The sequence below is a fragment of the Rhineura floridana genome, chromosome 3 (assembly GCF_030035675.1).
Source record: "Rhineura floridana isolate rRhiFlo1 chromosome 3, rRhiFlo1.hap2, whole genome shotgun sequence".
NCBI lineage: Eukaryota > Metazoa > Chordata > Lepidosauria > Squamata > Rhineuridae > Rhineura > Rhineura floridana.
The window spans coordinates 64,618,276-64,632,999 of NC_084482.1; positions in this window are offsets into that span (position 1 = coordinate 64,618,276).

Consider the following 14,724-nt stretch of genomic DNA (forward strand, 5'->3'; position numbering starts at 1 on the left):
CAGTGACTGGCCCAAGGTCACCCAGTGAGCTTCATGGCTATGTGGGGATTCGAACCCTGGTCTCCCAGGTCGTAGTGAAATAGAAATCTTATGCTGGCTTTTTGGTTTTTGGGATCCCGGAAATTACAGGCCAGTTAGCTTAACTTCTGTCCCTGGAAAACTGGTAGAAAGTATGATTAAAGCTAGATTAACTAAGCACATAGAAGAACAAGCCTTGCTGAAGCAGAGCCAGCATGGCTTCTGCAAGGGAAAGTCCTGTCTCAGTAACCTATTAGAATTCTTTGAGAGTGTCAACAAGCATATAGATAGAGGTGATCCAGTGGACATAGTGAACTTAGACTTTCAAAAAGCGTTTGACAAGGTACCTCACCAAAGACTTCTGAGGAAGCTTAGCAGTCATGGAATAAGAGGAGAGGTCCTCTTGTGGATAAGGAATTGGTTAAGAAGCAGAAAGCAGAGAGTAGGAATAAACGGACAGTTCTCCCAAAGGAGGGCTGTAGAAAGTGGAGTCCCTCAAGGATCGGTATTGGGACCTGTACTTTTCAACTTGTTCATTAATGACCTAGAATTAGGAGTGAGCAGTGAAGTGGCCAAGTTTGCTGACGACACTAAATTGTTCAGGGTTGTTAAAACAAAAAGGGATTGTGAAGAGCTCCAAAAAGATCTCTCCAAACTGAGTGAATGGGCGGAAAAATGGCAAATGCAATTCAATATAAACAAGTGTAAAATTATGCATATTGGAGCAAAAAATCTTAATTTCACATATACGCTCATGGGGTCTGAACTGGCGGTGACTGACCAGGAGAGAGACCTCGGGGTTGTAGTGGACAGCACGATGAAAATGTCGACCCAGTGTGCGGCAGCTGTGAAAAAGGCAAATTCCATGCTAGCGATAATTAGGAAAGGTATTGAAAATAAAACAGCCAATATCATAATGCCGTTGTATAAATCTATGGTGCGGCCGCATTTGGAATACTGTGTACAGTTCTGGTCGCCTCATCTCAAAAAGGATATTATAGAGTTGGAAAAGGTTCAGAAGAGGGCAACCAGAATGATCAAGGGGATGGAGCGACTCCCTTACGAGGAAAGGTTGCAGCATTTGGGGCTTTTTAGTTTAGAGAAAAGGCGGGTCAGAGGAGACATGATAGAAGTGTATAAAATTATGCATGGCATTGAGAAAGTGGATAGAGAAAAGTTCTTCTCCCTCTCTCATAATACTGGAACTCGTGGACATTCAAAGAAGCTGAATGTTGGAAGATTCAGGACAGACAAAAGGAAGTACTTCTTTACTCAGCGCATAGTTAAACTATGGAATTTGCTCCCACAAGATGCAGTAATGGCCACCAGCTTGGACGGCTTTAAAAGAAGATTAGACAAATTCATGGAGGACAGGGCTATCAATGGCTACTAGCCGTGATGGCTGTGCTGTGCCACCCTAGTCAGAGGCAGCATGCTTCTGAAAACCAGTTGCCGGAAGCCTCAGGAGGGGAGAGTGTTCTTGCACTCGGGTCCTGCTTGCGGGCTTCCCCCAGGCACCTGGTTGGCCACTGTGAGAACAGGATGCTGGACTAGATGGGCCACTGGCCTGATCCAGCAGGCTCTTCTTATGTTCTTATGTTCTTATGGTTTCATTCACATGTTAAGAATCAAGTCCAAAAACACTGGAATGCAGTGAGAATGCAGCCTAGCTATGAAGCTTAGAGGTGCCAATTCCTTTATATTTTATGAAGTATCTCTTATTTTGAAGGAATATATGTCATGTCAGACTATCACAGCAACTTATAGTCAAATGGATGCCTTTTAACTGAATCATCACATTCCTAAAATACTTAGTTTTGGAATTTTGATCTAGGAGTCATGGTTCAGGTTAGCATACATTTCTCTGGGACCTCTTACAGATGAGGCATGAGGGCCACCAACAAGAAGTGATTCCTTCAACTGGTCCAGCCCTAAGATTGTTTCCCTAGCAAATTACTACCCATTTGAGAGAGTGAACTATAGTGGTAGCTATTGTCATGGAATATATAGGGTCTTGATCCAAAGCATCCTTCTCCCCCAATCTGGTGCCCTCCAGAGGTTTTGGACTATAACTCCCACCATCCTGACCACTGGCCATGTTGGCTAGAGCTGATGGGGGCTGGAGGCCAAAAGTATCAGGTTGGAGAAGGATGATCCAAAACAACTGGACACAAAAGTAAGTTAGATTGTGGTACATGGAACTGAAAGCCTTTGGATGAAAAAGTGGCTTTGATAACCCCTACAGTGGGGAATGAAGAAGTGCTCAGATAATTCTTTTTCTTTCTTCTTCAGTAAAAATATTTGAATGTCTTCAGTAATAAATGGAAATGTTGCATTATGTCAGCGTGACTGGGAGTGAAGTCTTGAGATGACCGGAGTTTGCAATCTCTATGGACGCTTCCCCTCAGTATTTTTCCTACCCTCCCCAGTAAGTCTAAGGGTAAATACAAACCACAAACCTACCACATGATAGTTATGGGAAAGTTTGTTTGCTTCTAAAATGTGTGCTAAAATACATCAGTACAGATAACTATGGCTGATTTTGAACTACCTTGTGGTTTGCTGTTGCTCCACCCCTGGTTACTGACTACCTTTGCTAAGTAGTAAGCTCTGGCTTTCTCTCCACCCCCCACCCCACCCCCCATACACACCTGCAATGTTTGATCCCTCCTGCCTGGTTCTTTCTTTAGGGCTGGAGGTTGCTAATTTGTCCTAATATAGATATATGAAGTGAACATTATTTTAGGGTTTTTTGGCTTAATTGTTTTCATTGCAATTGCAGTGTGCAATATATTCAAATATATGCACACTACAGTTATAACAAAAATGTTAAGGTGAAAACATTAAAAAAAGTTCACTTCACACCTTAAAAACAGTTACACCCACACACCCTGCCTAGTCCCCTCATCACACAACATAGATAGAACCATAATTATTTATTTTATTTATTTATTTAAAATATTTCTATCCTGCTGTTCAGGATACAGTAGGGCACTCGGGGTGGCTCACAATAAAATAATACACAAAAAACCACAAAAAACTTTAAAATAGATAAAAATACATAAAATACAGTTGAAAAATATAGGGGAGTGATATTAGAAGGGACTAAAAAAGTAAAACTAAAAAAGGGAGGTGGGAAATAAAATCAGTTTCAGGCTCTACCTTCAGTGCTTCCCAAAGACTGTCTGGAACAAGATGGTTTTCAGAAGTCTCCAGAAAACCATCAGGAAGGGAGCAGAGCAGGCTTCTTGGGGTAGGGTATTCCAAAGCTTAAGGGGCATGTCTGAAAAGGGTCTCTCCCACATGCCTGCCAGTCTGACATCTTTCATTTCATGCACACAGAGGAGACCAGAGGCAGATGATCTTAAATCCCGGAAAGGTACACATGGGCATAAGCAGTCACTCAGGTACGTTGATCCAAGGCCGTTTAGGGCTTTAAAGGTCAGAAACAGCACTTTGAATTGGGCCCGGAAACAAACTGGGAGCCAGAGGAATTTATAAAGCAAAGGGGTGATATGATCCCTGTGCCACGATCTAGTTAACATTCTGTCAGCAGCATTTTGAACCAACTGCAATTTCCAAACTGTTTTCAAAGCCAGCCCCATGTAGAGTATGTTACAGTAATCAAACCCTGATGTCACCAATGCATGTGTCACTGTGGCCAAGTTAACCACTTCCAGGAATGGGCACAGCTGGAAGACCAGTTTGAGTTGCTAAAAGCACTCCTGGCTACTGCAGCCGCTTGATATTCAAGCAGCAAGACAGGATCCAGGAGTACTCCCAAACTGTATACCTGCTCCTTCAAGGAGACTGCAACCCCGTCCAGAACAGGTTGCAACCCTATTTCTCCCCCTTGACCAGCAACACTTCTGTCTTGTCTGGATTAAGTTTCAGTTTGTTAGCCCACAACCAACCTTTCACAGCCTCCAGGCACTGGTTTAGGATGAGCACTCACTCCCTGCAATCAGGTGGTAGATAGAGTTATGCGTCATCAGCATTTTAGCATGTGTTTTTAAATTGCTTTTTAAAAATGTGTTTTAAAATTTGTATATTTGTTTTTAATGTTTTTAATTGTTGTAAACCACCCAAAGAGCTTCGGCTATGGGATGGTATACAAACGCAATAAATAAATAAATAAATAAATAAGCATATTGATGACATTGTACTCCAAATCACTGGATGACCTCTCCCAGCGGTTTCATATAGATGATAAAGAGCATAGGAGACAGAATGGTACCCTGCGGGACCTGTAGGCCAGCGGCCAGGGGGTCAAGCGGTTGCCTCCCAGCACCACTTTCTGGGACCTGTCTGCCAGGTAGGTCCAGAGCCACTGTTGAACAGTGCCTCCCAATCTCATCCCAGCTAGACAGCCCAGGATACCACGGTCAATGATATCGAAAGTCGCTGTCAGGTCCAGCAGCACCAACACTGTCTGATGCACTCCCCCGTCTGATGCCCAGTGTAGGCCATCAAACAGGGTGATCAAGGCAGTCTCTGTCCCATGCCCAGGCCTGAAGCTTGATTGGAAAGGGTCTAGATAATCTGATTCATCCAGGAAAAGTTGGAGCCACTACCCTCTCAATCACCTTGCCCAAAAAGAGGAGATTAGAGACTGGGCAGAAGTTGTTAAGATCCACAGGGTCTAGCAAAGTTTTATTTAACAGAGGCCTTATCAGAGCCTCCTTCAACAATGTTGTCATAGAACCTTCCCTTAGAAAGGTATTAATTAAATATGCCAACCAGCCAGCTACATTTTCTTTCAAAACCAACCTGGAAGTGTAGATCCAAACCTAAGTATTAGAAAGTACTTCACAGTAACTGCAAATATTTAATTCATTTAAAAATACATAAATACTTGAACTAGATATCTGAATTTGAGGTCTGAAAACATGGGGGGGGGAGGCAGAGAAGACAAGGCTTTCTTTAGCATTGACACTCAGTAAGTTAGAGGAATAACTTCCCTACTCAATGGCAGTTGGCATAGATTATTAATACAAATAGCCAATTTACCAGGTGATATACATAGGGATGCCTCACCATGGAAGATACTCCTCCCCCTCCCACACACTGTACATTATAATGACCACTGCCAGGGCCAGACATGAGAAAGGCCAGGGTTAGGAATGGATGAAATGACAAACTAGGATTCCACACCAAGGAACAGTCAGGACCATAGAGTAGTCTGGACCAGAGGGCAATGCAGAGGGGAGGCCTGGAGAGCAGGCCAGGAATGCAAGACACAGCTCAGACAAACCTTATTGCTGAAGCAAGGCTCAGCTGGAACAGGAAGCCCTTTGTACTCCTTCCTGTCCAGAAGGATTCAGTGGCCAGTGGATGGGTGCATGGAGTCAGTCTGGATGGTTCTTCACTGAGAAAGCTTCAGTTCATTGGTTCACCATATGGAGCAGCTGTATATGGGTCCAGCAATTCCTGACAATCACATTCGGATGTAACACTAAACCACAATTTAGTGCTTCATTAATTAGTGCAATCTCTTCCAGGTTCACTTGCTCCTTCTCTCTTCTCTTATGTGGCTGGTAGGAGTTCAGAGGCTTTTAGTTGCTGGCTGGGAGTAATGGGAGTTGTAGTCCAAAATGTCTGGAGGGTACCAGTTTGGTGATGGCTGCCATACAGTGTGTGTTGTTGCGATGAAACAGTTATTTAGCTCCTACCTTCCTCCATGCTTAGTTCACACACATCCTCTGAAAGTGTTGTTGATTTTGCTTCTTGTTTAGTGATAGAGAACAGCTCCATGCAAGAATAGTCTTTTACTAACACACATAACAAGAGAGAGGGGGGAGAGAGCCCTCTACACACCATGATTAAGACAGAGCAGGAAACAAGCAGCAGAGTTCATCAATCCTGAGCCAGTATTTCAGTTCCCAGGACAGCTCATTAGCCACACTGTGTCACAAAAGATATTGCCTCCCATTTGAGGATAAAGAAGGCCACACGCAGAGCTGTGAGGATGGATGTTGAGGGGGGGAATACCAAACACGTAACACATCAAAGGGACCTCACTAGTGATAACACAGGAACTCAGACACATTTTAAGGAATGGTGGCAACCAGAAGCAATGGAACGCTGATCCCTCCTCTAAATGGACACATTGATTTCCACCAAACAGAATTCTGTATTCTTTTCTCAGTATGCTATAATAACCAGCAGCTGAAACTGTTAGTCAAACGTGTTAGTCATTTCATGACTAAAGACACTGAACGGTCATTTCAGTGTATTTGTGCTTCTGTTTTTTTTTTTTATGAAATCCCAATTGATTAATTTTCAAATTAAAGTTCTAGTTAAAAGTTACAAATTAAATCATATGTATATTACCGATCTGGAAAAAATGTTGGAAAAGATTGTTCCCTGACTGTCACAATAGACCACCACCACAAAACATGGCTTAAGAAGTCTGCCATGTTCAGTTCTCACTTTGTCTAGTCTAGTACAGTGGTTGTCACACTGTGTTTTTGGGAAACCCTGGAATTTCTCAGGAGCACAGCTTGGTGTTTCTTGGTGAGAGAAGATCTCCCCCTGCAATGTGCAACCACAAGAGTATCTTGGGTATGTTCCTGTGCAGTAGACTTCAACCATTTCTGGGCTGGGACCCACCTTTAACCCAAATATAAATATGGGAATCAATTTCTTAATTAATTAAGGAAGCAGTGTTACTGTTGTGACCCATCTTAGATTAAGCTGTGACCCAGTAGTGAAACCCAATCCACCAAGTTGAAAACTAGTGTTCTAGTGTTTTCTCACCTTTCAGGGGATAACATGAGGCTGAAGAGGCTTGGAAAGTGTATTGCATGAATTGTCTGTTTACCTTAAACATGCTCCAGAATCCTCAATAATGCACCCAGAACTTTTGCATAGCAAGAAATAGAGAACCTTTGACATCAGCTCTAGCAAAATATCTGTATCAAATACAATGGAAAGATCAGTGTCCCATTTCCAGAGTGTAAGGTGGTTGTGCACCCTACTTTACTGTCTTTTATTTGAGAGGCTGTCAGATGACAGTCCTCTGTTTGAAAGCGTTGGGCTGGCAGCCTATGCCCAATTTAAAGATAGCAAACCCTAAGAAGGGAGAGAGGCAGGGGCCTTGAAGTTGCCCATCAACAGTTGGCGGGCGTACAGGTCAGTAGCTGATCAAAGTTATTCTCCACTGTGACATATATTGTATTTCTATTTACATTACAGTAACTATTTCTAAATTTGCATGTGCATTTCTATATAAACATATGCAAACCTTATGCAAATCTGTCTTTGTCCACTTTGGGGGTGATTGATTTTCTCCTTTTGGCAATGTAAAAGTGGCCAACCTAGAGTGTGTGAGCCCTTTTAAAAAAACAAAAACACAATATGTTAACTTTGTCAAGCATCCTCTATCATACCATTTCCACTGCCAGGCCAACAGTGGATTTTCTATTGTTTCTGTGAAAGCCAATATTAACACTTCACCTAGACATGGAACATATTGTTTTCAAACGCAGGGGACAATGTAACATAATTTAACAATCAATATCCTGAAGAAGAATCTTGTGCCAGCCTATGAACAATTATATTTAGACACATCAGAAGAAACTAATGTAAGGATGCAAGCAAGTAGAAAATTCAAACCTAAATCTAGATTTGCTACACTTTTCAATATTACTAAACCAAGAAATAAACATAGATATGTATTTGTATGTGTGTGTAGGCATATGAATGTTGCCATTCAGCGCAAGAAAATGCAGCAAATGAAGGGAGAATGCCTAAAGAATGTTCCATACGTTTTTAACATGAACCTAATGGAAGACAGAAGGCATCCACACACTTCACAAATTGGAGAAATTGCAACAGTTTTGAATCACATGATGATACACTATCAACACATAGTTATAGATCCTAGGCAGAAAAGTCAATGCACATGGATCCATACAGTCAATAATAATAACTATTGCATTCTCATATGGTAACACAACCTCCCCCTACCTTGTGCACACTCATCTCCACATTGTCCAACTCCTCTCCTGTGCACATCTATACATTATCCAATCCACCTTCATTACATTATTTTGACCCCTTTTCCAGAGCTTGGAAAAATTACTTTTTTAAAACTACAACTCCCATCAGCCCCAGCCAGCATGGCCACTGGATTGGGCTGATGGGAGTTGTAGTTCAAAAAATTAACTTTTCCAAGCTCTGCCCTTTTCAATGACCTTCTCATCGGTCATTGTGCCACACACACCCTGCCATAATACAGGCACACTTTTTGGGGTATTCTTGGGTATAGTATAACTTGGGCATGCAAGCAGAGTGGTAAGCAGTTGATTCCAGTGAATGATTCCTCCTGTCATTAGAGGTTTCAGGGGGAGGGGTAGACATGCATGCAAGGATAGTAACAACCAATAGTGTGGAAATATCTTCAGCTAGAAAACTTTTAGAATATCTCTTTGCAGTAGGAAATTCAGCTAAGAATGCCAAGAGACAGATTAATATCAAAATTGTGCAACAAGAGTTCATCAAAGCTATGTTGTATGGAACTCAATGCTCAGGTGAATCCACCCTGCCACATTTGAAGTCTACTATCCCAGCTTCTAAGAATGAACCCTATGAGACTACATTAATAACAGGATCATTTAAATAAATGGAGAACCCAAGTGACAACTATCACAGCATGGATCAAATGATTACACTGGTGAGCAAATGAAATAGCCAATAGAAGATGAATTCAGAAGGCAAGTTACCCCCTCATAGGCTCATGTTGGCAAAGGGAGTTATTATGGATATATTAACCCCCAAAGTGGCTTAATGAATGGAACTCAACTGAGAGTTATTAACATATTTAAGAATAGCTTGAATGCCAAATATATTACAGCAGAAGCAGTGGGAAATTGGGTACAACTTCCCCATATAGGTTTAATACCTTCAGACATGACTTTTCCTTTCAAAATGCAAAGAAGGCAATTTCAAATAATACTAGGCTATGCTATGACAATCAAAACAAGTAAGGGGACAAACACTTCATACAGTTGGATTCTGTTTCCTCAACCACTCTTGGACAAATATGCAACAATATATCCAGATAAGATCCTTTGGTGATTTAAACATTCAATTGAGCAAAACACATACTGCAGATCATTAAAGGAGTTTTGAATTTGTAGATTTAAAACGTATTCAGGCAAACTAAGGCTGCAGTCCTAAGCCTGGATTGTTGGTGCTGGAAGGGGCTAGGAATCAGCAAATACCCCCATCCTCTGGCCTCCGTGGGGGAGGGGGGCTCCACCACAGAGAGCACGGCAGAGGGCCTTGAAATAGGGCATTACGGTAGTGGGGCAGAGCTGGATTGGCCATGGATTCACTAGATCCTAAAATGCTCCAGGGCCCCTTTGATGTGCCAGATTAGGTCAAGGAAGAGGAACCAGACAAAGAACGATCAAAGAATGTCGTCAACGGCAGAACAGGTGGAGGATAACAATGTGTACGTTACAACGGCTGTGAAGGCAGATGAAGGCTGCAGCAGATAAAGGACTTCCAATCGTCGTGGTACCCATGCCATTGGATCAAAGCCTTTTTCTGTCAAGATTGTGTTGATCATGGTGTGCTGATCTCCCCACATAAAACAAATTCACGCACAGGTGTCTTCCATAACAAAAGTCCCATGGCGATCAGCAAATGGCGACGGGGGCAGGACTGTGAAATCCAGAAGCCCCTAGTCATGAACTGGTACATCGGCAGTGGATACAGATTCAGACGGATCCTGTGTTAAAGACTTTATTTTGGAAGAAAATCTTACTCGGTCATGAGTGATCACCAAGAGTATAGATTGCTCTGAATGGCAGAAAAGCCAATAGATTTAGTAGAGGTACATTATATTTCCACAAAGAAGAGGGCATTTTCTTCTCTGGCACCCAGACTTCGGAATACTATTCCTAACAAGGCATGTCAGTCAGGTGCCGACATTACAAGCTTTGGAGTGCCTGATGCAGGCCTTCTAATTTGCCCAGACGTCTTAGATTTCAAACAATTTTGGAACTGTGTTCTATTCTGCTTTTTTAGTTTTTCATGAGTATTAACAAGTGTCACTTTAAAATGAAGAAAAGGAAAGCACAATGGAATGCCACTGAAAAGTAAGTCAGCCAGTGAAATACAGGATTTATAAGAAAAGAACAAAGACAAGAAGTTGATTAAAGTAAAATTAGAGTCATGCACATTTATTTATTTAGAGATTTATTTATTTGTTATCCCACTCTTTAGCCAAAAAAGGCTCCCTGGGCAACTAAATCACTAAAAAGAAGACAGTCCCTGCCCTCAGGCTTACCATCTAAAAATACATTATGCAGGAAAAAAATGGTTTAAGAAGGATGAGGAAATAAGCAAATTCAGGTTCAAGTTCTTAGTTACAAGTTTTCCTAATGACCAGATGGAATGGACAAGTTTAAGGAGAGGAGACACTAAAAGTTGCTGGTCTCTCAATCTTTGCCCTGCATCCCTTCTCTTCCCTCCTCTGCTGCAGTCTGATGTACAAATTTACTCACTTATCAGTGAATTCATTGGAATTTTCTCCCATGTAGCGAGTGTTAGGTGCACTCCCATCAGCTTGATTCAGAATAGGGTTGGTATTTATTTAATAGCTTTCTCAGCTAGTGTTTGCAAAAAAAGCTTATCTGTTTTCCAGGGGTTTTCTGACATAATTCCCCCTCCCCCATGGATCTCTACTTGTACAAATATAAACACCTTGCTGGAGCTGCAAGGAATTAGAAGAGTATCTTCTAGTGCTCAGTCCCTATATTATAGCACAATCGCCTACACCCAACATTCCTCATTGAGAACTTTCTCCAAATCACTTTGTAAAAGTTTATTTATATCCCTTTTTTCTTCTATCATGGAACAGCAGGTGCCATGCACAGAGTTCCCAAGTGGTCTCCCATCCAGACAGTGAACAGACCGCAACCTGCTTAGTTTCAGCAGGTGCTCTCAGACCAAGCAGGGGCAGGAGGAATCACAAATTGCCTGCTTAGGTGAGAGAAAACAAAAAAAAATGGAAATGGACTGCCTTCAAGTCGATTCCGACTTATGGCAACCCCATGAATAGGGTTTTCGTGGTAAGTGGTATTTAGAGGTGGTTTACCATTGCCTTCCTCTGAGGCTGAGAGGCAGTGAATGGCCCAAGATCACCCAGTGAGCTTCATGGCTGTGTGAGGATTTGAATCCTGGTCTCCCAGGTTGTAAGTCCAACACCTTAACCACTACACCACACTGGCTCTCGAGAGAAAACAAAGCCCGCAGTCTAAAGTCCATAATGGAATGGTTCTTCATCTATAATTCCAAGAAGTGAAATCTTGTAGATAAGAACACAGGAAGCAGCCTCATACCGAGTCAGACCATTCCTCCATGTAGCTCAGTATTGTCCACACTGACTGGCAGCAGCTTTTCCAGAGTTTCAGGCAGCAGTCTTTCCCAGCTCTACCTGGAGATACCAGGGATTGAACCTGGGACCTTTTGCATGCAGAGCATGTGTTCTACTACTGAACTATAGCCCTTCCCCATGCACAAGAATGACACAAAGGTATAAGGTGGTCACAAAGTGTCAGGAGTCTCTGAGACTAGGACAGGGGCACCTGGTTCTGTGCATAGTTGCCCAGTATCATGAAAGAAAAAGCAGAGAGGCACCAGTTGCAGAGAAAGAAAGGGAGGAAACCTCCAGGAGGACAGGAAAAGGGTTTTTTAAATTAAGCCCAACACATTTTGAACAGGTGTTCTTCCTCAGTGGCAGTCTTTAACATCAAATTCCAGTCACTGTACAGGTATCAGGTTGGAATTTGATGCACAAGTCTGGTCCTGAGGAAGAACAATTGTTCAACATGTAATGGGATTAGTTGGTGCTTCTGAAAATTTCTTTCCTTCCTTTCCCTGCTACCAGCGTAAAAAACCACAGGATTGCAGTCTGGAGTATCTCCCTGGGCCAAGGGTTCCCAGGTACTAAACTAGCTCCACTCACTCAGGCCTCCCATATATGCTGGGATTTTGCCTGGGCAATAGCTATTTTCCTGGCTCATTTGACTCCTGGCTTTAATCTTTGGCTCTGGCTCTTGGTTTGAGCCTATGGATCTGCCCCTTGGCATGACACCACCTCGATGCCTAATGAGCCCCACCACAAAGCCATGCAGTTACACACCAGCATGGCTATTATGTGTATATTTACTTGAGGTCTGCACAGAACTGTGCAAAGAAAAAAAAGAAAAAGAAGCAAGCTTGGGAAGAGAGTATAAATGATAACTAGAGAGCCACGCCACCTATTTAAAGATCAAAATATTTTTTCAAAAATGTTTGGAAAGTGCATGAGGAGGAAGGCTGAGACTGAAACAGCTGCTGATCCTGCAACTTTATAAGTACTAGCAGGTGTCTTTCTGATTAACAATCCGGTTCATTTACAGGAAGTGGCAGGTATAGCAGATGTGACCACCTCCTGGCAATTAGCAACTGCTGAAATCACTAAATTGACTACCAGACACCTTTTCTCCCCTTCCTGCCAATGCGTCTTCCCTTTAAATGCAGGCTTGGCTTATGTACCTGTGGGTGGGGTGTTTTAAATTTTAAGTCTGAATGAAGTGCTGCTGAATTGTGTAAGAAGAATTGTAACAACATAAGGGGGAGAGTGATTGGGCTTACACCATCTGCAGCCAAACCAAGATTTTTTTGGGAAAGCACAATGATTTAGGATTGTTCCTTTTCCTTGTAACTCTGAATCCCAATCACTCTGTTGCTAAAACTGCTTAGATACTGTTTATATTAAATGGCATTGAAGATATATCTATCTATAAAATAATATAACTAAATCAAGAGATCTTGCTGCCTGAAGTCAAGCTCAAATGGCATCCCTTCCCCTACCCCCTCCTCCTAGAGCCAAAACTTTTGAAAGTCTGACTGTGTCACCCAGACATCAGTTTCTGCCTTCATGTAGCTCCCTAAATTCCATCCACCGCATGAAGCAGCCTTTGCTGCATGGTAGGGCCAGCCTTGTTTGGAAACCTCTGGATTACTATAGTTCTGCTCCTTGCTAACCTCATTTATGCTGTATTTCTCCTCTTCTGTCAAAGACTAATGCTAAATCATCACCATCACCACTACCAGCTAAAAGGTATTAGTTGCTGTACAATAAAGCCAAGGATAAGAGATGGTTCCTTGCCTATGTCTTACAATCTAAAAGGACGGGGCACATAAGGAAAAGAATCAGAGTGAAAGGGAAACAGGAAGATGTATATATTAAGGACCAATCCCAGGGCATCCCAGGGACCATAGGAATCTCATCCCTTGGATGAACTCACTGTCGAGGTTTGCGATTCATTCAAAGTTGGGAATGTAAAATACTTATGGAAATATAGGGCAACTATGGATTTTACACCAATGCAGTGGTGGCTGTTGCCCAAAGGGACTGGTGGGTTGGAAGGTAGTGAGCCCAAATGGTAGACGGAAGCTGAATCCAATGAAAGGCAGAGCCAACTAATCCTAGTTTTGTCCCCATCATCCTCCCTGAAGAGGAGCAACACTGAGACTGAGGGGCAGGAAGAGGAAGATGCCAGGCAGTACCACCCCCTGGACTAGTTGTAAGTAAGGCATGTGGGGGCTGGGGGGGGTAGGCTGAGATTGGTGGGGCAGTACCCCACTTGCCCTAATGGACCAGCCTGCACTGCACCAATGCAAAGGACAAGGAAGCATGAGTGACACCGGCTTCCTTACATCACCTCTGTAATGTCAAAAGTGGGAATGTGCATTTCTTGCCTACCGGCAGGCCTTAACCTCCTGGTATTTGTAGAGCTGACACATCTCTTAATGGGAGACATGTATCACCAGTTTTGTCTTTGGACATTACACTGGAAGCATGACAACAGGTAGCACAGGTCTTTTCCTGCTTCCAGATAGTATCAAAAACTAAACTGCTCTCACTTTGTGCATTTCTTTCCTCCTGTATTAAATGAAGCCTTTCTTGTCGTACTGTCTCATACTGCTCTCAAGTCTGGGATTTCTAGGTTTCATTGTGCTGGAGACTAAATTTGAAACCGAGCTTTTTGTTCCAGGCTAATAGTGTGTGTCAGTGGGAGGACAGGATAAGACTTCTCTGAAATAGCAGGCACACATAGAGAAGGTGAAATGCATGAATAAATAAAATGCCAATATTAAAGCAGAGTTTTGTTGGAAGGTTTTAAAGGATATTAATGTGGTTCAGGCCCATATCTCCCAACCCTTTAGGAGCTATTTATAATACTTAATGACTTGTCTCAATCCAGACTATGGATTTTTTTTAAAAAAAAATTTCATGCCTCTTTGCAACCCCTTCATGCAGCTTTGCAAATCAGTTTTTAAAGGTGTCTACAGCAGGTGAGACCTTGGGTTGGAGAGATCATTTGAATTTAAATATAAGTGATATGTTAGGAGAAATGGGTTTAAATTACTGAGAAGTGAGATACTGTATAAGGAGCGACAACCATCCTATTTGGGCAATCATTAGCTCTGTTTTATTTCACCTCCAGATGCCTACTGCTGCTAACAGGCCATTCAAATGTTTTTTTATGTACTGAAATGTGACTGCAACTATACAAGTGTTGCAAGATGAAGGAAGTGCATAACAGTGTCCCAGAGTGACCAGGAGCTCCTCCAGTTGACGTGTTTATTTAGCATTCATCCTGATTTGCTTGCACAAAGCTTGTGCAGTAGTGAGACAAGGCT